Here is a 24,902-nt window from a genome sequence, read left to right as displayed (position 1 = left end):
GGAACTGAGCTAGAAATTCACAAAATAGGTGTCCTAAGATTGCTTTCCTTCTATTCAGAGAGACATGTGCATTAAGTATATGAGCTTCATCTTAAAATTACAACCATGGTCTCATTTGAAGGCCACCCACCTCCCATCCTGGTACAGCCTGGGCTGTTTCTGGCTGCACATGGTTCACTTCCAGGCCAGAGTGGCTCAGAGGCCAGAGGGTTCAGGACTAAATCAGGGACGCTTTTGGTCCCGAAAGAGTGAGCAGCCTCATTGTGTTGGGTGCTGGTGATGGGCCCTGCTATTAAGAGGCTGAAATCCAGTAATGCCAACAATGACGACATTTCTATAAAGCATGGTGGGAGCACTGAAGGCGATTCATTCCAATCTGCTGTGAGAAACTAAGGAAACGTGGAAACTCCTTTTAAAAACTACCCAGGGACTTCCCTAGTGGCGCAGTGGTTAAGAATCCACTTGCCAATGCAGGGGACACGGGTTCGAGCCTTGGCCAGGGAAGATCCCACATTCCGCGGAGCAACTAAGCCCATGCCACAACTAATGAGCCTGCGCTCTAGAGCCCCTATGCCACAACTACTGAAGCCCACGAGCCTAGAGCCTGTGCTCTACAACAAGAGAAGCCACCGCAATGAGAAGCCCGCACACCGCAACGAAGAGTAGCCCCCGCTCTCTGCAACCAGAGAAAGCCCGGGCACAGCAACAAAGACCCAACGCAGCCAAAAATAAAAATAAAAAATAAATAAATTTACAAAAATAAATAAATAAAAATAAAAATAAAAACTACTCAGATAGGATCTGTCTTGCATACCTTTCTGAAACTCTCCCTTGATACCCAGTTTACTTTTATAAAAGACCCCTTTCCTCTTCCAAAGGCCAGAGGATGTTTCTACACAAACCATGCTGACTCCTCATCGTATCATCGACTCACTGCAAGGCAGAGTTGTTCCAAGTTTCTAAGTTGTAAGGCAATGAGCATATGTATGAGCAAGAAAATGTGAAGAATTAAGTAAAAAGAATTTAGGGCTAGAAGTTAATAATATTTACCATAGAGTCAGTTGGATGCATTTGACTGTAGGCATAATTATTATTGTGCTATTTCATAACTAGGCACAAATGACTTACTAAATTAAAAAAAAAAAAGGTATGCCTTGTATGCAAGAAATCTGCAGCTCCGATCCCCTCCTTAGGCAGAGAGAAGGGCTAGGTACTGCATTCTGTTTTTAACCCCTTTACAGCTCACGTTTAGGTGACAGTATTACATAGCTTTAGGCCAATCTGATCCTAAGAGCTTAATATTTACCTTATGCCAATTCCTAATGTCTAGGAATAGGCAAACCTGAAGAAGATTCCAGAACACCAATGCTAAGGGATTTCCCTTGGGTTTTCTGGAAAGCAAAGATAGATGGCCCTGGACAATGATTCTGAAACTCACTAGAAGCTAAGAATACAGGTGTAACTACCTTTAAAATCAGATTACCAGAAAGGAAAAGGTACTTTTTGTTTTAACAGCCAAAAGAAATGACTGTGAGAAAGAGAGTAAAAGGTCATATGAACCAATGAGGCAAAAAATTGAAAAGACTATACTTTCATTTCAACATGAGTAGTAAGATGAATTCATCAGATGGCTTTCTTAACACCAAGTCCATGAGTAATCTGTGTTTTGCTGGGAGAAGGGTGAAGGATGGTTGTAGAACATGGAAACCTTGAGGCATTAGGCAGCCCTGGGCAGGTTCTGCTGAGTACTCAGATTCAGTCTAGGGCATGGAGAACGTAACAGAATGGCAGCCCCAGGACAAGGGGAAAGGGATGAAAGCAAAAAGGACAAGGAAACTTTACCTACTTCTAGACATCACATCCTTCAATTAACTCGGCTCAGCCATGGTTCCCTCAGGTCCTTACCACCCTGGATTTGCTCTGTTTATAGCAGTGAGGTGGGAAAGGATTAAGCCAGTTGCTCTGAGTTGGCTCAGTGGTAATGACTGGGGGGACTTCATGCCATATATGGTCATCCATGAGGACAGGTTAGTAGCAACCATGGTGAGCAATAGGGACTGACGTTTTTTTTCTCTGACTAGAAATTTCATGGTTATAAATAGAAGTATACTATGGGGGCTTTCTTAAAGTATCCAGGCCCCTTCTAAGAGAACACAAGATAATAAAACACAAGGAGATCCTCATAATGGATTTAGGTTCTTATTTACTTAATTTGAAACAGCAGGGAAATTTGGACATATTTCCTTTACCTTATTTGGACACATTTCCTTACCTAATTTGGACAAATTTCACTTTCTTTTCTTTATATTTCCAAAAAAAATCCAAAATGCCTTCTAGGTCACAAGTTACTGTTCTCATTTCCCCTCATGGCCGTGGGAACAACAGAGCATTTGTGCCATGCTCACCATGCAGACAAGGACCAGGGAAAAGGCCTGCATTGTGAGCTATTCACAGCAGTGGATTTCCTTCGAACGAAATGAACAACTCACTGTTAATGTGGGTCATTATCCCAGGCTTAGAAATATTTTTATTATGGTCAATTTCTGTGGTAATGCTGTTTTCTTGAGGGGATGTGTCTGGTTAACTTCACAGATGACAGACTACAGCACAGATAATTTAAGTGAACAAGCAGAGTCACTACATGTCCCTGGATTCCTAGTCTGCAGAGTACATGGACCACTTAGCTTTTAAACACAAACATTGACACAAACCATGCTCCAACTCTCGCCCCTAAAAAAAGGCTGTAAATGACAGTATTTTTGTGAAAGCCAAAACTACAGACTGTCTGCATGTCCGTCAATAGGATAATGGTTAACCAAATTCTAGCAAGTGTAGTCATTAAGGTTGGTATTTACCTAGAATTTTTTATAACATGGAAAATGTTTATCTTATAATGGTGGGGGAGGGCAGAAAGCAGGTCATAAAACTGCATATACAGCCTGATTTCAAAGTTATGAAGAAAACATGCAAGGGAAAAATTCTAGGAAGATGAATACCACCAATTAACAGTCTCTGGTAAGATTATGGGTGATTCTTCCTTGTATTTTACTGTATTTTCAAACTTCTCTGTTAAGGAGAAAAACTTTATTATTATTCTTTTAAAAGGCCAAAGTCCTTAACATCATCACATTTAAACCATATTATTCCTCCTCATACTTTGAATCAGTAGAAGTTACAACTCAGTAGGACCCCTTGGGGAACACAGTCCGCATACCAAGAGTTAAGTGTCCTGAAAGCAGAGGACAGAAAGGTGGACACCAGGAAGGATCTCTTTGTTACATGTGCTTTACCGTGTGCTGCTAATTTTTAGGAAGTAAAGGCTCTCACTATGAAGTCAATGTTTTCTTGGAGCTCTTCGGGTCTATGGCATTGTGCTGGGTGCTGGATTTGATGGCAGCTCCTCTTAATTAAACTGTGAACTGGCCATGACAACTCCGTGGATTAAACAAAGCAAAAACCTTAGGCAGTCTATTCAACCTGTAAGCTACAGTGATTTCATCTGTTATGTTGAGATTTAAAGAACTAAGAAATACATTCAATGCCCATTCCTCACCTAGAAATACATACAAAAGATTTTATGTCTCCCCTCTTTCTCAAAACAGTTTTAAAGAAACATCAAATAACAAATGCAAAACAAACTGGAATAAAATCCTATAGGCAATAAAACAGATACACAAATAAAAGGCAAAAACCACACATAATCATCTGAATCTCAAGAGTCACAGAAAAAACATTTGACAACACCCAACACTTCATCATGATAAAAACACTCAACAGATTAGGAATGAAAGAAAACTTCCTCAATTCAATATTTGGTGTCTATGAAAAACCCACAGTGACCATGATACTTAAGGGTAAAAGATACTTAATGGGGAAAGTTCCCCCTAAGATCAGGAACAAGACAAGGATGTCCACTTGTGCCACTACTGTTCACCACTGTACTAGATTCTAGCCAGGGCAATTAGGCAAGAAAAATAATTAGAAGGCATTTAGTAAAACTGAATAGAAGAAATAAAACCATCTCTATTTGTATCAATAGATGACATGATCCTATATTTAAAAAGCCAAAGTAGGCTGGGGGAAGATGGCGGAAGAGTAAGACGCGGAGATCACATTCCTCCCCACAGATACATCAGAAATACATCTACACGTGGAACAACTCCTACAGAACACCCACTGAATGCTGGCAGAAGACCTCAGACCTCCCAAAAGGCAAGAAGCTCCCCACGTACCTGGGTAGGGCAAAAGAAAAAAGAATAAACAGAGACAAAAGAATAGGGACGGGACCTGCACCAGTGGGAGGGAGCCGTGAAGGAGGAAAGGTTTCCACACAATAGGAAGCCCCTTCAAGGGCGGAGACTGCGGGTGGCGGAGTGGGGAAGCTTCGGAGCCGCGGAGGAGAGCACAGCAACAGGGGTGCGGAGGGCAAAGCGGAGAGGGCAAAGCCGCACAGAGGATCGGTGCCGAACGGCACTCACCAGCCCGAGAGGCTTGTCTGCTCACCAGCCGGGGGCGGGCAGGGCTGGGAGCTGAGGCTCGGGCTTCAGTCGGAGCGCAGGGAGAGGACTGGCGGCGTGAACACAGCCTGAAGGGGTTAGTGCACCACGGCTAGCCGGGAGGGAGTCCGGGGAAAAGTCTGGACCTGCCGAAGAGGTAAGAGACTTTTTCTTCCCTCTTTGTTTCCTGGTGCGCAAGGAGAGGGGATTAAGAGCGCTGCTTAAAGGAGCTCCAGAGACGGGAGCGAGCTGCGGCTAATAGCGCGGACCCCAGAGACGGGCATGAGACCCTAAGGCTGCTGCTGCCGCCACCAAAAAGTCTGTGTGCGAGCACACACAGATCACTATCCACACCTCCCCTCCTGGGAGCCTGTGCAGCCCGCCACTGCCAGGGTCCCGTGATCCAGGGGCAACTTGCGCGGGAGAACGCACGGCGCGCCTCAGGCTGGTGCAACTTCACGCTGGCCTCTGCAGCCGCAGGTTCGCCCTGCATCGTGCCCCTCCCTCCCCCCGGCCTGAGTGAGCCAGAGCCCCCGAATCAGCGGCTCCTTTAACCCCGTCCTGTCTGAGCGAAGAACAGACGCCCTCCGGAGACCTACACACGCAGAGGCGGAGTCAAATCCAAAGCTGAGCCCCGGGAGCTGTGCGAACAAAGAAGAGAAAGGGAAATCTCTCCCAGCAGCCTCAGGAGCAGCGGATTAAATCTCCACAGTCAACTTGTGTACCCTGCATCTGTGGAATACCTGAATAGACAACGAATCATCCCAAATTGAGGAGGTAGACTTTGAGAGCAAGATTTATTATTTTTTCCCCTTTTCCTCTTTTTGTGAGTCTGTAATGTGTATGCTTCTGTGTGAGATTTTGTCTGTAAAGCTTTGCTTTCACCATTTGTCCTAGGGTTCTATCCGTCCATTTTTTTTTTTACTTAAAAATTTTTTTCTTAATAATTTTTTATTTTAAAAACTTTATTTTATCTTACTTTATTTTATTTTCTTCTCCTTTTTTCTTTCTTTCTTGCTTTCTCTCTCTCTCTCTCCCTCCCTCCCTCCCACTCTCTCTCTCTCTCTCCCTCCCTCCCTCCCTCCCACTCTCTCTCTCTCTCTCTCTCTCTCTCTCTCTCTCTCCCCTTCTTTCTTTCTTTCTTCTCCCTTTTATTCTGAGCCATGTGGATGAAAGGCTCTTGGGGCTGCAGCCAGGAGTCAGTGCTGTGCCTCTGACTTGGGAGAGCCAACTTCAGGACACTGGTCCACAAGACACCTCCCAGCTCCACATAATATCAAACGGAGAAAATCTCCCAGAGATCTCCATCTCAACACCAACACCCAGCTTCACTCAACGACCAGCAAGCTACAGTGCTAGACACCCTATGCCAAACAACTAGCAAGACAGGAACACAACCCCACCCATTAGCAGAGACGCTGCCTAAAATCATAACAAGTCCACAGACACCCCAAAAGACACCACCAGACGTGGACCTGCTCACCACAAAGACAAGATCCAGCCTCATCCACCAGAACACAGGCACTAGTCCCCTCCACCAGGAAGCCTACACAACCCACTGAACCAACCTTACCCACTGGGAACAGACACCAGAAACAACGGGAACTACAAACCTGCAGCCTGCAAAAAGGAGACCCCAAACACAGTAAGATAAGCAAAATGAGAAGACAGAAAAACACACAACAGGTGAAGGAGCAAGATAAAAACCCACCAGACCTAACTAATGAAGAGGAAATAAAAGTCTACCTGAAAAAGAATTCAGAATAATGATAGTAAACATGATCCAAAATCTTGGAAACAGAATAGAGAAAATGCAAGAAACATTTAACAAGGACCTAGAAGAACTAAAGATGAAACAAGCAATGATGAACAACACAATAAGTGAAATTAAAAATACTCTACAAGGGATCAATAGCAGAATAACTGAGGCAGAAGAACAGATAAGTGACCTGGAAGATAAAATAGTGGAAATAACTACTGCAGAGCAGAATAAAGAAAAAAGAATGAAAAGAACTGAGGACAGTCTCAGAGATCTCTGGGACAACATTACACGCACCAACATTCGAATTATAGGGGTTCCAGAAGAAGAAGAGGAAATAGAAAGGGACTGAGAAAATATTTGAAGAGATTATAGTTGAAAACTTCCCTAATATGGGAAAGGAAATAGTTAATCAAGTCCAGGAAGCACAGAGAGTCCCATACAGGATAAATCCAAGGAGAAACACGCCAAGACACATAATAATCAAACTATCAAAAATTAAATACAAAGAAAACATATTAAAAGCAGCAAGGGAAAAACAACAAATAACACACAAGGGAATCACCATAAGGTTAACAGCTGATCTTTCAGGAGAAACTCTGCAAGCCAGAAGGGACTGGCAGGACATATATAAAGTGATGAAGGAGAAAAACCTACAACCAAGATTACTCTACCCAGCAAGGATCTCATTCAGATTTGATGGAGAAATTAAAACCTTTACAGACAAGCAAAAGCTGAGAGAGTTCAGCACCACCAAACCAGCTTTACAACAAATGCTAAAGGATCTTCTCTAGGCAAGAAACACAAGAGAAGGAAAAGACCTACAATAAGAAACCCAAAACAATTAAGAAAATGGGAATGGGAACACACATATCGATAATTACCTTAAATGTAAATGGATTAAATGCTCCCACCAAAAGACACAGACTGGCTGAATGGATACAAAAACAAGACCCGTATATCTGCTATCTACAAGAGACCCACTTCAGACCTAGGGACACATACAGACTGAAAGTGAGGGGATGGAAAAACATATTCCATACAAATTGATAGCAGAAAAAAGCTGGAGTAGGAATTCTCATATCAGACAAAATAGACTTTAAAATAAAAACTATTAGAAGAGACAAAGAGGGACACTACATAATGATCAAGGGATTGATCCAAGAAGATATAACAATTGTAAATATTTAGGCACCCAACATAGGAGCACCTCAATACATAAGGCAAATACTAACAGCCATAAAAGGGGAAATCAACAGTAACACATTCATAGCAGGGGACTTTAACACTCCACTTTCACCAATGGACAGATCATCCAAAATGAAAATAAATAAGGAAACACAAGCTTGAAATGATACACTAAACAAGATTTACTTAATTGATATTTATAGGACATTCCATCCAAAAACAACAGAATACACATTTTTCTCAAGTGCTCATGGAACATTCTCTAGGATAGATCATATCCTGGGTCACAAATCAAGCCTTGGTAAATTTAAGAAAATTGAAATTGTATCAAGTATCTTTTCCGACCACAATGCTATGAGACTAGATATCAATTACAGGAAAAGAGCTGTAAAAAATACAAACACATGGAGGCTAAACAATACACTACTTAATAACGAAGTGATCACTGAAGAAATCAAAGAGGAAATTAAAAAATACCTAGAAACAAATGACAATGGAGACACGACGACCCAAAACCTATGGGATGCAGCAAAAGCAGTTCTAAGAGGGAAGTTTATAGCAATACAATCCCACCTTAAGAAACAGGAAACATCTCAAATAAACAACCTAACCTTGCACCTAACGCAATTAGAGAAAGAAGAACAAAAACATCCCAAAGTTAGCAGAAGGAAAGAAATCATAAAAATCAGATCAGAAATAAATGAAAAAGAAATGAAGGAAACGATAGCAAAGATCAATAAAACTAAAAGCTGCTTCTTTGAGAAGATAAACAAAATTGATAAACCATTAGCCAGACTCATCAAGAAAAAAAGGGAGAAGACTCAAATCAATAGAATTAGAAATGAAAAAGGAGAAGTAACAACTGACACTGCAGAAATACAAAAGATCATGAGAGATTACTATAAGCAACTCTATGCCAATAAAATGGACAACCTGGAAGAAATGGACAAATTCTTAGAAATGCACAACCTGCCAAGACTGAACCAGGAAGAAATAGAAAATATGAACAGACCAATCACAAGCACTGAAATTGAAACTGTGATAAAAAATCTTCCAACAAACAAAAGCCCAGGACCAGATGGCTTCACAGGCGAATTCTATCAAGCATTTAGAGAAGAGCTAACACCTGTCCTTCTGAAACTCTTCCAAAATATAGCAGAGGGAGGAACACTCCCAAACTCATTCTACGAGGCCACCATCACCTTGATACCAAAACCAGGCAAGGATGTCACAAAGAAAGAAAACTACAGGCCAATATCACTGATGAACATAGATGCAAAAATCCTCAACAAAATCCTAGCAAACAGAATCCAACAGCACATTAAAAGGATCATAAACCATGATCAAGTGGGGTTTATTCCAGGAATGCAAGGATTCTTCAATATACGCAAATCAATCAACGTGATACACCATATTAACAAACTGAAGGAGAAAAACCATATGATCATCTCAATAGATGCAGAGAAAGCTTTCGACAAAATTCAACACCCATTTATGATAAAAACCCTGCAGAAAGTAGGCATAGAGGGAACTTTCCTCAACATAATAAAGGCCATATATGACAAACCCACAGCCAGCATCGTCCTCAATGGTGAAAAACTGAAACCATTTCCACTAAGATCAGGAACTAGACAAGGTTGCCCACTTTCACCACTCTTATTCAACCTAGTTTTGGAAGTTTTAGCCACAGCAATCAGAGAAGAAAAGGAAATAAAAGGAATCCAAATTGGAAAAGAAGAAGTAAAGCTGTCACTGTTTGCAGATGACATGATACTATACATAGAGAATCCTAAAGATGCTACCAGAAAACTACTAGAGTTAATCAATGAATTTGGTAAAGTTGCAGGATACAAAATTAATGCACAGAAATCTCTGGCATTCCTATATACTGATGATGAAAAATCTGAAAGAGAAATCAAGGAAACACTCCCATTTACCATTGCAACAAAAAGAATAAAATATCTAGGAATAAACCTACCTAAGGAGACAAAAGACCTGTATGCAGAAAATTATAAGACACTGATGAAAGAAATTAAAGATGATACAAATAGATGGAGAGATGTACCATGTTCTTGGATTGGAAGAATCAACATTGTGAAAATGACTCTACTACCCAAAGCAATCTACAGGTTCAATGCAATCCCTATCAAACTACCACTGGCATTTTTCACAGAACTAGAACAAAAAATTTCACAATTTGTATGGAAACACAAAAGACCCCGAATAGCCAAAGCAATCTTGAGAACGAAAAATGGAGCTGGAGGAATCAGGCTCCCTGACTTCAGACTATACTACAAAGCTACAGTAATCAAGACAGTATGGTACTGGCACAAAAACAGAAAGATAGATCAATGGAACAGGATAGAAAGCCCAGAGTTAAACCCACGGACATATGGTCACCTTATCTTTGATAAAGGAGGCAGGAATGTACAGTGGAGAAAGGACAGTCTCTTCAATAAGTGGTGCTGGGAAAACTGGATAGGGACATGTAAAAGTATGAGATTAGATCATTCCCTAACACCATACACAAAAATAAGCTCAAAATGGATTAAAGACCTAAATGTAAGGCCAGACACTATCAAACTCTTAGAGGAAAACATAGGCAGAACACTCTATGACATAAATCACAGCAAGATCCTTTTTGACCCACCTCCTAGAGAAATGGAAATAAAGACAAAAATAAACACATGGGACCTAATGAAACTTAAAAGCTTTTGCACAGCAAAGGAAACCATAAACAAGACCAAAAGACAACCCTCAGAATGGGAGAAAATATTTGCAAATGAAGCAACTGACAAAGGATTAATCTCCAAAATTTATAAGCAGCTCATGCAGCTCAATAACAAAAAAACAAACAACCCAATCCAAAAATGGGCAGAAGACCCAAATAGACATTTCTCCACAGAAGATATACAGACTGCCAACAAACACATGAAAGGATGCTCAACATCTTTACTCATTAGAGAAATGCAAATCAAAACTACAATGAGATATCATCTCACACCAGTCAGAATGGCCATCATCAAAAAATCTAGAAACAATAAATGCTGGAGAGGGTGTGGAAAAAAGGGAACACTCTTGCACTGCTGGTGGGAATGTGAATTGGTACAGCCGCTATGGAGAACGGTATGGAGGTTCCTTAAAAAACTACAAATAGAACTACCATATGACCCAGCAATCCCACTACTGGGCATATACCCTGAGAAAACCATAATTCAAAAAGAGACATGTACCAAAATGTTCATAGCAGCCCTATTTACAATAGCCCGGAGATGGAAACAACCTAAGTGTCCATCATCGGATGAATGGATAAAGAAGATGTGGCACATATATACAATGGAATATTACTCAGCCATAAAAAGAAATGAAATTGAGCTATTTGTAATGAGGTGGATAGACCTAGAGTCTGTCATACAGAGTGAAGTAAGTCAGAAAGAGAAAGACAAATACTGTATGCTAACACATATATATGGAATTTAAGAAAAAAAAATGTCATGAAGAACATAGGGGTAAGACAGGAATAAAGACACAGACCTACTAGAGAATGGACTTGAGGATATGGGGAGGGGGAAGGGTAAGCTGTGACAAAGTGAAAGAGCGGCATGGACATATATACACTACCAAACGTGAGGTAAATAGCTAGTGGGAAGCAGCCGCATAGCACAGGGAGATCAGCTTGGTACTCTGTGACCGCCTGGAGGGGTGGGATAGGGAGGGTGGGAGGGAGACGCAAAAGGGAGGGGATATGGAAACATATGTATATATATAACTGATTAAATTTGTTATAAAGCAAAAAAATAAAATAAAATAAAATTTAAAAAAAAAAAAGAAACAGGAAACATCTCAAAAAAACAATCTAACCTTGCACCTAAAGCATTAGAGAAAGAAGAACAAAAAGACCCCAAAGTTAGCAGAAGGAAAGAAATCATAAAGATCAGATAAGAAATAAATGAAAAAGAAATGAAGGAAACGATAGCAAAGATCAATAAAACTAAAAGCTGGTTCTTTGAGAAGATAAACAAAATTGATAAACCATTAGCCAGACTCATCAAGAAAAAAAGGGAGAAGACTCAAATCAATACAATTAGAAATGAAAAAGGAGAAGTAACAACTGACACTGCAGAAATACAAAAGATCATGAGAGATTACTACAAGCAACTCTATGCCAATAAAATGGACAACCTGGAAGAAATGGACAAATTCTTAGAAATGCACAACCTGCCAAGACTGAATCAGGAAGAAATAGAAAATATGAACAGACCAATCACAAGCACTGAAATTGGAACTGTGATAAAAAATCTTCCAACAAACAAAAGCCCAGGACCAGATGGCTTCACAGGCGAATTCTATCAAACATTTAGAGAAGAGCTAACATCTATCCTTCTCAAACTCTTCTGAAATATAGCAGAGGGAGGAACACTCCCAAACTCATTCTACGAGGCCACCATCACCCTGATACCAAAACCAGACAAGGATGTCACAAAGAAAGAAAACTACAGGCCAACATCACTGATGAACATAGATGCAAAAATCCTCAACAAAATGCTAGCAAACAGAATCCAACAGCACATTAAGAGGATCATACAACATGATCAAGTGGGGTTTATTCCAGGAATGCAAGGATTCTTCAATATATGCAAATCAATCAATGTGATACACCATATTAACAAATTGAAGGAGAAAAACCATATGGTCATCTCAATAGATACAGAGAAAGCTTTCGACAAAATTCAACACCCATTTATGATAAAAACCCTCCAGAAGGTAGGCACAGAGGGAACTTTCCTCAACATAATAAAGGCCATATATGACAAACCCACAGCCAACATTGTCCTCAATGGTGAAAAACTGAAAGCATTTCCACTAAGATCAGGAACAAGACAAGGTTGCCCACTCTCACCACTCTTATTCAACATAGTTTTGGAAGTTTTAGCCACAACAATCAGAGAAGAAAAGGAAATAAAAGGAATCCAAATTGGAAAAGAAGTAAAGCTGTCACTGTTTGCAGATGACATGATACTATATATAGAGAATCCTAAAGATGCTACCAGAAAACTACTAGAGCTAATCAATGAATTTGGTAAAGTACCAGATACAAAATTAATGCACAGAAATATCTTATATTCCTATACACTAAGGATGAAAAATCTGAAAGTGAAATCAAGAAAACACTCCCATTTACCATTGCAACAAAAAGAATAAAATATCTAGGAATAAACCTACCTAAGGAGACAAAAGACCTGTATGCAGAAAATTATAAGACACTGATGAAAGAAATTAAAGATGATACAAATACCTGGAGAGATATACCATGTTCTTGGATTGGAAGAATCAACATTGTGAAAATAACTCTACTACCCAAAGCAATCTACAGATTCAATGCAATTCCTATCAAACTACCACTGGCATTTTTCACAGAACTAGAACAAAAAGTTTCACAATTTGTATGGAAACACAAAAGACCCCAAATAGCCAAAGCAATCTTGAGAAAGCAAAACGGAGCTGGAGGAATCAGGCTCCCTGACTTCAGACTATACTACAAAGCTACAGTAATCAAGACAGTATGGTACTGGCACAAAACCAGAAATATAGATCAATGGAACAGGATAGAAAGCCCAGAGATAAACCCACGCACATATGGTCACCTTATTTTTGATAAAGCAGGCAAGAATATAAAATGGATAAAAGACAGTCTCTTCCATAAGTGGTGCTGGGAAAACTGGACAGCTACATATTAAAGAATGAAATTAGAACACTCCCTAACACCATACACAAAAATAAACTCAAAATGGATTAAAGACCTAAATGTAAGGCCAGAAACTATCAAACTCTTAGAGGAAAACATAGGCAGGACAGTCTATGACATAAATCACAGCAAGATCCTTTTTGACCCACCTCCTACAGGAAGGGAAATAAAAACAAAAATAAACAAATGGGACCTAATGAAACTTAAAAGCGTTTGCACAGCAAAGGAAACCATAAACAAGACCAAAAGACAACCCTCAGAATGGGAGAAAATATTTGCAAATGAAGCAACTGACAAAGGATTAATCTCCAAAATTTACAAGCAGCTCATGCAGCTCACTAACAAAAAAAAAAACAACCCAATCCAAAAATGGGCAGAGGACCTAAACAGAAATTTCTCCAAAGAAGATATACAGAGTGCCAACAAACACATGAAAGAATGCTCAACATCATTAATCATTAGAGAAATGCAAGTCAAAACTACAGTGAGATATCATCTCACACCAGTCAGAATGGCCATCATCAAAAAATCTAGAAACAATAAATGCTGGAGAGGGTGTGGAGAAAAGGGAACACTCTTGCACTGCTGGTGGGGATGTGAATTGGTACAGCCACTATGGAGAACAGTATGGAGGTTCCTTAAAAAACTACAAATAGAACTATCAGATGACCCAGCAATCCCACTACTGGGCATATACCCTGAGAAAACCATAATTCAAAAAGAGTCATGTACCAAAATGTTCATTGCAGCTCTATTTACAATAGCCAGGAGATGGAAACAACCTAAGTGTCCATCATCGGATGAATGGATAAAGAAAATGTGGCAATATATACAATGGAATATTACTCAGCCATAAAAAGAAACAAAATTGAGCTATTTGTAATGAGGTGGATGGATCTAGAGTCTGTCATACAGAGTGAATAAGTCAGAAATAGAAAGACAAATACCATATGCTAACACATATATATGGAATTTAGGAAAATGTCATGAAGAACCTAGGGGTAAGATGAGAATAGACACAGACCTACTAGAGAATGGACTTGATGATATGGGGAGGGGGAAGGGTAAGCTGTGACAAAGTGAGAGAGTGGCATGGACATATATACACTACCAAACGTAAAATAGATAGCTAGTGGGAAGCAGCCGCATAGCACAGGGAGATGAGCTCGGTGCTTTGTGACCACCTAGAGGGGTGGGATAGGGAGGGTGGGAGGGAGGGAGACGCAAGAGGGAAGAGATATGGGAACATATGTATATGTATAACTGATTCACTTTGTTATAAAGCAGAAACTAACACACCATTGTAAAAAAAAAAAAGAATACAATTACTTTTAATTAAAAAAAGAAAAGAAAATGACCACAAACAGTGTCCTCTGGGCTGATGGGACTCACTATGTTTAAAAACACTGATTAGGGGACTTCTCTGGTGGCACAGTGGTTAAGAATCCGCCTGCCAGTGCAGGCACACGGGTTTGAGCCCTAGTCCAGAAGATCCCATATGCCATGGAGCAACTAAGCCTGTGTGCCACAACTACTGACCCTGTGCTCTAGAGCCCACAAGCCACAACTCCTGAAGCCCACGCGCCTAGAGCCTGTGCTCCGCAACAAGGGAAGCCACCACAATGAGAAATCTTCACACCGCAACGAAGAGTAGCCCCTGCTCGCCGCAACTAGAGAAAGCCTGTGTGCAGCAACGAAGACCCAATGCGGCCAAAAATAAATAAATAAATTTATATTAAAAAAAACACAAGCACTAGTACTTCTAAAGAAATGTTTCAACTCCACTATAGGAGGAAGACTCCATCTAATTCTGGAGCAGACACGTGATGACTTGAGAACTTCTGAAACACCAGTCTACCTTTGAAAGAAGCACAAAATTTTAAAGTCTCAAGATTGGAAAGAATGTAATGGTTAAATACGGTGACCAATCAGCTTGTGTTTTAAGTCCTTCTCTCTATATTCCCCAAATATCACCACCAGCCTATGAATCACGCCTCTGATGATAAGAAACTTGCTTCTTCCTCAAGCTCTAAGTGCTACACAGTCATTCCTTATGAAGACCAACTTGAATCCAAGACTTTTTCTGTATTACAAGTGTTGTATTCATATTTGTATTCTTAGGACCTAGTAAAACATAGGAACACAAGTGCTCAGTGAAGTTGGTTGTATCAAAGTGAAAAAATTTCCTTGGGTCATATATTACATTGCAGTCTAGGTAATTGTGCACAAATTTTATTTTCCCAACTAGATTGTAAACTCTGTGAGGGATGACATCTTGTCTTATACATCTTTGTATCCTCCGCATCCCCTAGTATGGTATTATGCACACAGAATGTCCCAAATAACTATTTGTTGAATTTAAAATGTGAATGAATGAATGAATAACTGAATGAATAAATCTTATTACTATGCCATAGTAATAAGTTTTATACTGCTCTTCAAAGCTAAGGACAAACACTTATATTCCATTTCTAAGACTTAAAAGAATGACTTCAGTTACAATTTTCCTATACCTAGAAGTTTCTACACAAAGCAGCCTATTAGATTATGGAAGAAGACTGGTACTTACTCCTTGTTAATTTTTTTTTTTTTGCATTTTTTAAAATCGAAGTATAGTTGATTCATAATATTGAGTTTCAGGTGTACAACAAAGTGATTCAGTTATATATGTTTTCTTCAGATTATTTCCATTATAAGGTTATTATAAGATATTGAATATAGTTCCCTGTGCTATATAATAAATCATTGTTGCTATCTATTTTATGTATAGTATCAATAGTTTGTATCTATTAATCATATACTCCTAATTTATCCCTCCCCCTCTCCCTTTCCTCTTTGGTAAACATAAGTTTGTTTTCTATGTCTGTGAGTCTGTTTCTGTTTTATATATAGATTCATTTGTATTATTTTTTAGATTCCACATATAAATGATATCATAAAAAAAGCCTAAGTAGTCAACAAAAAAAACCTATTTGAACTAATAAACAAGTTCAGCAAGTTTGCAGGATACAAGACCAATTTATAAAAGTCGATTGCGTTTCTATACACTTGCAATGAACTGAAAAGGAAATTAGGAAAGTGATTAATTTATGGTAGCATCAAAAAGAATAAAATACCTAGGATAAATTTAATGAAAGAAGTTCAACATCTGTACATTGAAAACTACAAACACCACTGACAGCAATTTTAAAAGATCCAAATAAATGGAAAGACATCTCATGCTCATGGATTAGAAAACAATATTGTTAAATAGTAATACTCTCCAAAATGATCTACAGATTCGACACAATCCCTATCAAGGTCCCAGCTGTCTTTTCTGCAGAAATTTATTAATTTATTTGAATGATCCTAAAATTCATCTGGAAATGCAATGGACCCAGAATAGCCAAAACAATTTTGAAAAAGAACAAAGCTGGAAGGCTCACACTGATTTCAAAATTTGCTAGAAAGCTATAGCAAGTTGACAATGTGGTTCTGGTATAGGAAAAGACATAAGGATCAACAGAATAGGACTGAGAGTCCAGAAATAAACACATATTCGTGGTTAAATGATTTTTGACAAGTGTACCAAGACAAGTCAATGGGGAAAAAACAGACTTTTCAACAAATGGTGCCAGGACAACTAGGTATTCCCATGCAAAAGAATAAAGCTGAATCCCTTCTTCATACCACACACAAAAATTAACTCAAAATGGATCATAGCCCTAAATGTAAGAGCTAAAACTGTAAAACTCTTAAAGGAAACCATAGGTGTAAATCTTCACAACCTTGGGTTAGGCAATGTTTTCTTAGATATGACACCGAAAACACAAGCAACAAAAAGAAAAAATAGATAAATTGGACTTCATCAAAATTAAAAACTTGGGTGCTTCAAAGGACACAATTAAGAAAGTGAAAAGACTACAGAGTAGGAGAAGATATTTTCAAATCGCATATGTTGTTAAGGGACTTTTGTATTCAAACTATGAAAAGCTCTACTAGCCAACAATAAAAAGACAAATCAATTTAAAAATGGGAAAATGGTTTGAATAGACATTTCTCCAGAGAGGATACACATATGACCAATAACTATATGAAAAGCTGCTCAACATCAACAGTCATTAAGGAAATGCAAATTAAAACCACAATGAAAGACTACTTCACATCCACTAGGTTGGCTATAACAAAAATGATGGAAAATAACCACTAGTGAGAATGTGGAGAAATTGGAACCCTTACACACTGCTGGTGGGCATGTAAAATGGTGCAGCTGTTTTGGAAAACAATTTGGCAGTTCCTCAAAGAATTAAAGAGAGTTACCGTATGATCCAGCATCACTCCTAGGTGAGAAATGAAAACTTATGCCCACAAAAAAACTTGTATGCTAATGTTTATGTCAGCATATTATTATTCATAATCGCCAAAAGGTGGAAACAATCTAAAGGTCCATCAACTGATGAACAGCTAAACAAAATGTGGTGTATCCTCACACTGGAATATTATTCAGCCATAAAAAGGAATGAAGGATTGACACATGATATAATGTGATGGATCTTGAAAACATTTTGCTAAGCAAAAGAAGCCAGTCACAAAAGCCCACGTATATGCTTCAAATCATATGAAATGTCCAAAAAGGCAAATCTATAAAGATACAAAGGAGATTAGTGGTTGCCAGGGGCTAGGGGTAGAGAGTAGAGGGAGTGACTACTAACGGGTACAGAATTTGCTTTCTGGAGTGATTAAAAAGTTCTAGAATAGATACTACTGATGGTTGTACCATATATATCTGTGAATATACTAAAAACCATTGAATTGACACTTTAAATGGGTGAATTTTATGGTATGTTAACCATATCTCAATAAAGCTATTATTAGAAAACAAACAAGCAGATACACAACAAAAGAAGCATGTGTTTCCTCTGCTCTTTCCAAATCTAAGGGTTTAAATCAATATTTACACTTTATTAATCTACACATTAAGAGATTATTAGATGCCAGAAGATTATTTCATTATACACTATAAAAAGTTATAATACAAAATAATATTAATAGAAAACAAACTTTACTAAGGTATAGCTTACCTTTAATATAAACGGTAATAATTAAATTCAACAAATATCTTGCATTCATTGTACTGATCAGTTAATATCTGAATCTTTACAGGTGAGTATGAATTTACATATTCAGAAACTTCTAACTGTAACCCAAGGCATATTTACTGAAAACATTCAGTATTAAACTCAAAAGTGATGATCCTTCACTTTGATATTCTAAATAAGATTGGGAATCAAAAACTTTTAAATCATCTACCTGCTGAAACACAGATACACACACGGATTTGTCAAAGGAGCTTAATGAACTTCACAGATAAATAAACATTTCCATTTCAGGATATGTATGTATGCTATTAAAAAAAAGTGGAACTTTCCACCTTATAGCATAAAAACATTTTACTTACCAAAGATAAAATCATTCAGAATGGACACCAAAATGCTCATTTTAATTAACCCTCCCATAGGTGAACACCACTAATAGTTATTCTTAACAAACCAGGTTGACAGATATATTCACCCATACCACCACAGCTCTGGGGACTGGACTAACTGGAAATCTTTTTCTAGTCCAAAAGCAAGATGAAGCATATCCCATAAGGTTGGGATACTCATCCGCTGTATGGAAATACTGCTCTGAAAAGTTGGGCCAAGAACAGTACCCATCACCTTAAGTCCTAGGGACCTCAAAGAGTGAAAGCCACGGGCTGGATAAGACTTGGGTCTTAGCTTTGAATCTTCCACTCTTGGCAAATCATTTAACCCCTCTGGAGGCTCAGTTCCTTCTTATCTTTTTACTCCATCCACCATGTTCCCTGAAGGATTTGATATAGGTGTGTGTCAGTTGATCTATTTTTAAAAATGAGGGTAGTATGTTCACACAAAAATTTGTACACAAATGTTCACAGCAGCATTATTCATAATAGTCAAGAACTGGAAACACTCAAATGTCCATTAGCTGATGAATGGATAAATAAAATGTGGTATATCCACACAATGGAATATTATTCAGTCATAAAAATGATGTGCTAATGAGGATTTATTTTGCATTAAATGCTACAGTACAAAAAGAAGGGGATATGTGGTTTTTTGGTATTTGATTTTCTTAAAAAACAGTAAGTAGTATTTGTAGTTGTGAGTTACATAGGTTTATGTGGAGCAAGCACAGTTTGCTATAGCCACCAAAAAAAAAAAAAAGAAGAAAAAACTGTCTTGCCAACACGTCCCAAGCACTTTGGGATTCCTAAACTTATTTTCTGATATAGAAAATATGATATTTACTGGCATTGTTTTTGAACTTCTCAAGACAAAAATGGCATTAAGTAAAAGTTACATGTAAATTTGATTCACAGGTATTTAAAATCTTAAAAGCTGCAACTGAAAGAAAAGGTCCCCAATATTCAGATAATTATATTTTCTTTTTCTGACTACATTATGGAGTTTATACCTCATTTATCTTATCTATGTTTCCTTTAAAGCACTGTTCCTGTTGACATTAAAGTTTTCATTGTACTACATTTTTCATGTAACACCAAATCCAGGACTGCATTTTACAGTGCTTTTTCAGTGCTTTTTTTTAAGACACTGCTGCTTAAAAAACAGCTAGCATTGTGAATTTACAACATGTCAAAGATGACACAGAAACTACATTTATTTTTGTTCTTTTTAAAACGCTGTGAGCAACATTTATCAAGATATTGTGTTAAATTACTGGCATTCTCTAGGTACTAAATAAAAGGCTGCAACTCTCTAACATTAAAATATATATATATATATATATATATATAACAAAAATAAATTAAAAAAAGAATGAAGTACTGATACATGTTGCAACATGGATGACTCTTGAAAACATCATGCTAAAGTGAAAAACGATGGGATGCAGCAAAAGCAGTTCTAAGAGGGAAGCTTACAGCAACACAATCCTACCTCAAGAAACAAAAAACATCTCAAATACACCTGAGGCAATTAGAGAAAGAAGAACAAAAAAACCTAGGGCTTCCCTGGTGGCACATTGAGAGGCCTGCGTACTGCAAAAAAACAAAACAAAACAAAAAAAACCCAAAGTTAGTGGAAGGAAAGAAATCATAAAGATCAGATCAGAAATAAATGAAAAAGAAATGAAGGAAATGATAGCAAAGATCAATAAAACTAAAAGCTGGTTCTTTGAGAAGATAAACAAAATTGATAAACCATTAGTCAGACTTATCAAGAAAAAAAGGGAGAAGACTAAAATCAATAGAATTAGAAATGAAAAAGGAGAAGTAACAACTGACACTGCAGAAATACAAAGGATCATGAGAGACTACTACAAACAACTACATGCCAATAAAATGGACAACCTGGAAGAAAGGGACAAATTCTTAGAAAAGCACAACCTTCCGAGACTGAACCAGAAAGAAATAGAAAATATAAACAGACCAATTACAAGCACTGAAGCTGAAACTGTGATTAAAAATCTTCCAACAAGGGCTTCCCTGGTGGCGCAGTGGTTGAGAGTCCGCCTGCCAATGCAGGGGACATGGGTTTGTGCCCCGGTCCGGGAAGATCCCGCGTGCCACGGAGCGGCTAGGCCTGTGAGCCATGGTTGCTGAGCCTGTGTATCTGGCGCCTGTGCTCCGCAACAGGAAAGGCCACAACGGTGAGAAGCCCGCGTACCGCAAAAAAAAAAAAAATCTTCCAACAAACAAAAGCCCAGGACCAGATGGCTTCACAGGCGAATTCTATCAAATATTTAGAGAAGAGCTAACATCTACCCTTCTCAAACTCTTCCGAAATATAGAAGAGGGAGGAACACTCCCAAACTTATGCTACGAGACCACCATCACCCTTATACCAAAACCAGACAAAGATGTCACAAAGAAAGAAAACTACAGGCCAATATCACTGATGAACATAGATGCAAAAATCCTCAACAAAATACTAGCAAACAGAATCCAACAGCACATTAAGAGGATCATACACCATGATCAAGTGAGGTTTATCCCAGGAATGCAAGGTTTCTTCAATATACGCAAATCAATCAATGTGATAAACCATATTAACAAACTGAAGGAGAAAAACCATATGATCATCTCAATAGATGCAGAAAAAGCTTTTGACAAAATTCAACACCCATTTATGATAAAAACCCTCCAGTAAGTTGGCACAGAGGGAACTCACCTCAACATAATAAAGGCCATATATGACAAACCCACAGCTAATATCGCTCTCAATGGTGAAAAACTGAAACCATTTCCTCTAAGATCAGGAACAAGACAAGGTTGTCCACTCTCACCACTATTTGAAATTTTTCTTGTTTCTTGATGTAGGCTTCTATTGCTATAAACTTCTCTCTTAGAACTGCTTTTGCTGCATCCCATAGGTTTTGGATCATCGTGTTTTCATTGTCATTTGTCTCTAGGTATTTTTTCATTTCCTCTTTGACTTCTTCAGTGATCTCTTGCTTATTTAGTAACGCACTGTTTAGCTTCCATGTGTTTGTGTTTTTTACATTTTTTTTCCCAGTAATTGATTTCTAATCTCATAGCGTTGTGGTCTGAAAAGATGCTTAATATGATTTCAATTTTCTTAAATTTACTGAGGCTTGATTTGTGACCCAAGATGTGATCTATCCTGGAGAATGTTCCGTGTGCACTTGAGAACAAAGTGTAATCTGCTGTTTTTGGATGGAATGTCCTATAAATATCAATTAAATCTATCTGGCCTTTTGTGTCATTTAAAGCTTCTGTTTCCTTATTTATTTTCATTTTGGATGATCTGTCCATTGGTGTAAGTGAGGTGTTAAAGTCCCCCACTATTATTGTGTTATTGTCGATTTCCTCTTTTATAGCTGTTAGCAGTTGCCTTGCGTATTGAGGTACTCCTATGTTGGTAGCGTATATATTTCTAATGTTATATCTTCTTCTTGGATTGATCCCTTGATCATTATGTAGTGTCTTTCCTTATCTCTTGTAACGTTCTTTCTTTTAAAGTCTATTTTATCTGATATGAGTATTGCTACTCCAGCTTTCTTTTGATTTCCATTTGCATGAAATATCTTTTTTCATCCTCTCACTTTCAGTCTGCATGTGTCCCTAGGTCTGAAGTGGGTCGCCTGTAGACAGCATATATATGGGTCTTGTTTCTGTATCCATTCAGTGAGCCTCTGTCTTTTGGTTGGAGCATTCTGTCTTCCAGGTCGCTTATCCGTTCTTCTGCCTCAGTTATTCTGCTATTGATTCCTTCTAGTGTAGTCTTCATTTCAGTTATTGTACTGTTCATCTCTGTTTGTTTGTTCTTTAATTCTTCTAGGTCTTTGTTAAACATTTCTTGCATCTTCTCGATCTTTGCCTCCATTCTTTTTCTGAGGTCTTGCATCATCTTCACTATCATTATTCTGGGGTTTTACCTTGTTCCTTCATCTGGTACATAGCCGTCTGCCTTTTCATCTTGTCTATCTTTCTGTGAATGTGGTTTTTGTTCCACAGGCTCCAGGACTGTAGTTCTTCTTGCTTCTGCTGTCTGCCCACTGGTGGATGAGGCTATCTCCACTCTCACCATTATTATTCAGCATAGTTTTGGAAGTTTTAGCCACAGCAATCAGAGAAGAAAAAGAAATAAAAGGAATCCAAATCGAAAAAGAAGTAAAGCTGTCACTCTTTGCAGATGATATGAATACATAGAGAACCCTACAAGAAAACTACTAGAGCTAATCAATGAATTTGGTAAAGTAGCAGGATACAAAATTAATGCACAGAAATCTCTTATATTCCTATACATTAACGACGAAAAATCTGAAAGAGAGATTAAGGAAACACAAAAAGAACAAAAAGAATAAAATACCTAGGAATAAACTTACCTAAGGAGACTAAAGACCTTCATGCAGAAAACTATAAGACACTGATGAAAGAAATTAAAGATGATACAAACACATGGAGATATACACCATGTTCTTGGACTGGAAGAATCAACATTGTGAAAATAACTCTACTACCCAAAGCAATCTACAGATTCAATGCAATCCTTATCAAACTACCAATGGCATTTTTCACAGAACTAGAACAAAAAGTTTCACAATTTGTATGGAAACACAAAAGACCCCAAATAGCCAAAGCAATCTTGAGAAAGCAAAACGGAGCTGGAGGAATCAGGCTCCCTGACTTCAGACTATACTACAAAGCTACAGTAATCAAGACAGTATGGTACTGGCACAAAACCAGAAATATAGATCAATGGAACAGGATAGAAAGCCCAGAGATAAACCCACGCACATATGGTCACCTTATTTTTGATAAAGCAGGCAAGAATATAAAATGGATAAAAGACAGTCTCTTCCATAAGTGGTGCTGGGAAAACTGGACAGCTACATATTAAAGAATGAAATTAGAACACTCCCTAACACCATACACAAAAATAAACTCAAAATGGATTAAAGACCTAAATGTAAGGCCAGAAACTATCAAACTCTTAGAGGAAAACATAGGCAGGACAGTCTATGACATAAATCACAGCAAGATCCTTTTTGACCCACCTCCTACAGGAAGGGAAATAAAAACAAAAATAAACAAATGGGACCTAATGAAACTTAAAAGCGTTTGCACAGCAAAGGAAACCATAAACAAGACCAAAAGACAACCCTCAGAATGGGAGAAAATATTTGCAAATGAAGCAACTGACAAAGGATTAATCTCCAAAATTTACAAGCAGCTCATGCAGCTCACTAACAAAAAAAAAACAACCCAATCCAAAAATGGGCAGAGGACCTAAACAGAAATTTCTCCAAAGAAGATATACAGAGTGCCAACAAACACATGAAAGAATGCTCAACATCATTAATCATTAGAGAAATGCAAGTCAAAACTACAGTGAGATATCATCTCACACCAGTCAGAATGGCCATCATCAAAAAATCTAGAAACAATAAATGCTGGAGAGGGTGTGGAGAAAAGGGAACACTCTTGCACTGCTGGTGGGGATGTGAATTGGTACAGCCGCTATGGAGAACGGTATGGAGGTTCCTCAAAAAACTAAAAATAGAACTACCATATGACCCAGCAATCCCACTACTAGGCATATACCCTGAGAAAACCATAATTCAAAAAGAGACATGTACCAAAATGTTCATTGCAGCTCTATTCACAATAGCCCGGAGCTGGAAACAACCTAAGTGTCCATCATCGGATGAATGGATAAAGAAGATGTGGCACATATATACAATGGAATATTACTCAGCCATAAAAAGAAACGAAACTGAGCTATTTGTAATGAGGTGGATAGACCTAGAGTCTGTCATACAGAGTGAAGTAAGTCAGAAAGAGAAAGACAAATACCGTATGCTAACACACATATACGGAATTTAAAAAAAAAAAAATGGCATGAAGAACCTAGGGGTAAAACGGGAATAAAGACACAGACCTACTTGATAATGGACTTGAGGATATGGGGAGGGGGAAGGGTAAGCTGTGACAAAGCGAAAGAGAGGCATGGACATATATACACTACCAAACGTGGGGTAGATAGATGGTGGGAAGCGGCCGCATGGCACAGGGAGATCAGCTCAGTGCTTTGTGACCGCCTGGAGGGGTGGGATGGGGAGGGTGGGAGGGAGGGAGATGCATGAGGGAAGGGATGTGGGAACAGATGTATGTGTATGACTGATTCACTTTGTTATAAAGCAGAAACTAATAAAAATAAAATAAAAT

General features: G+C 38.3%; 1 protein-coding gene across 1 annotated transcript in view; it reads right to left on the bottom strand.

The window, feature by feature from the left end:
- Nucleotides 1-24,902, bottom strand: part of PTGFRN (prostaglandin F2 receptor inhibitor) — an 88,756-nt gene that overhangs the window by 8,088 nt on the left and 55,766 nt on the right. The gene's annotated exons all lie outside the window — the stretch shown is intronic.

Source organism: Mesoplodon mirus (assembly GCF_964341445.2).
Source record: "Mesoplodon mirus genome assembly, chromosome: 3".
Lineage (NCBI taxonomy): Eukaryota > Metazoa > Chordata > Mammalia > Artiodactyla > Ziphiidae > Mesoplodon > Mesoplodon mirus.
The sequence above is the reverse complement of the archived record's forward strand: the minus strand, read 5'-3'. Positions and strand labels throughout refer to the sequence as shown.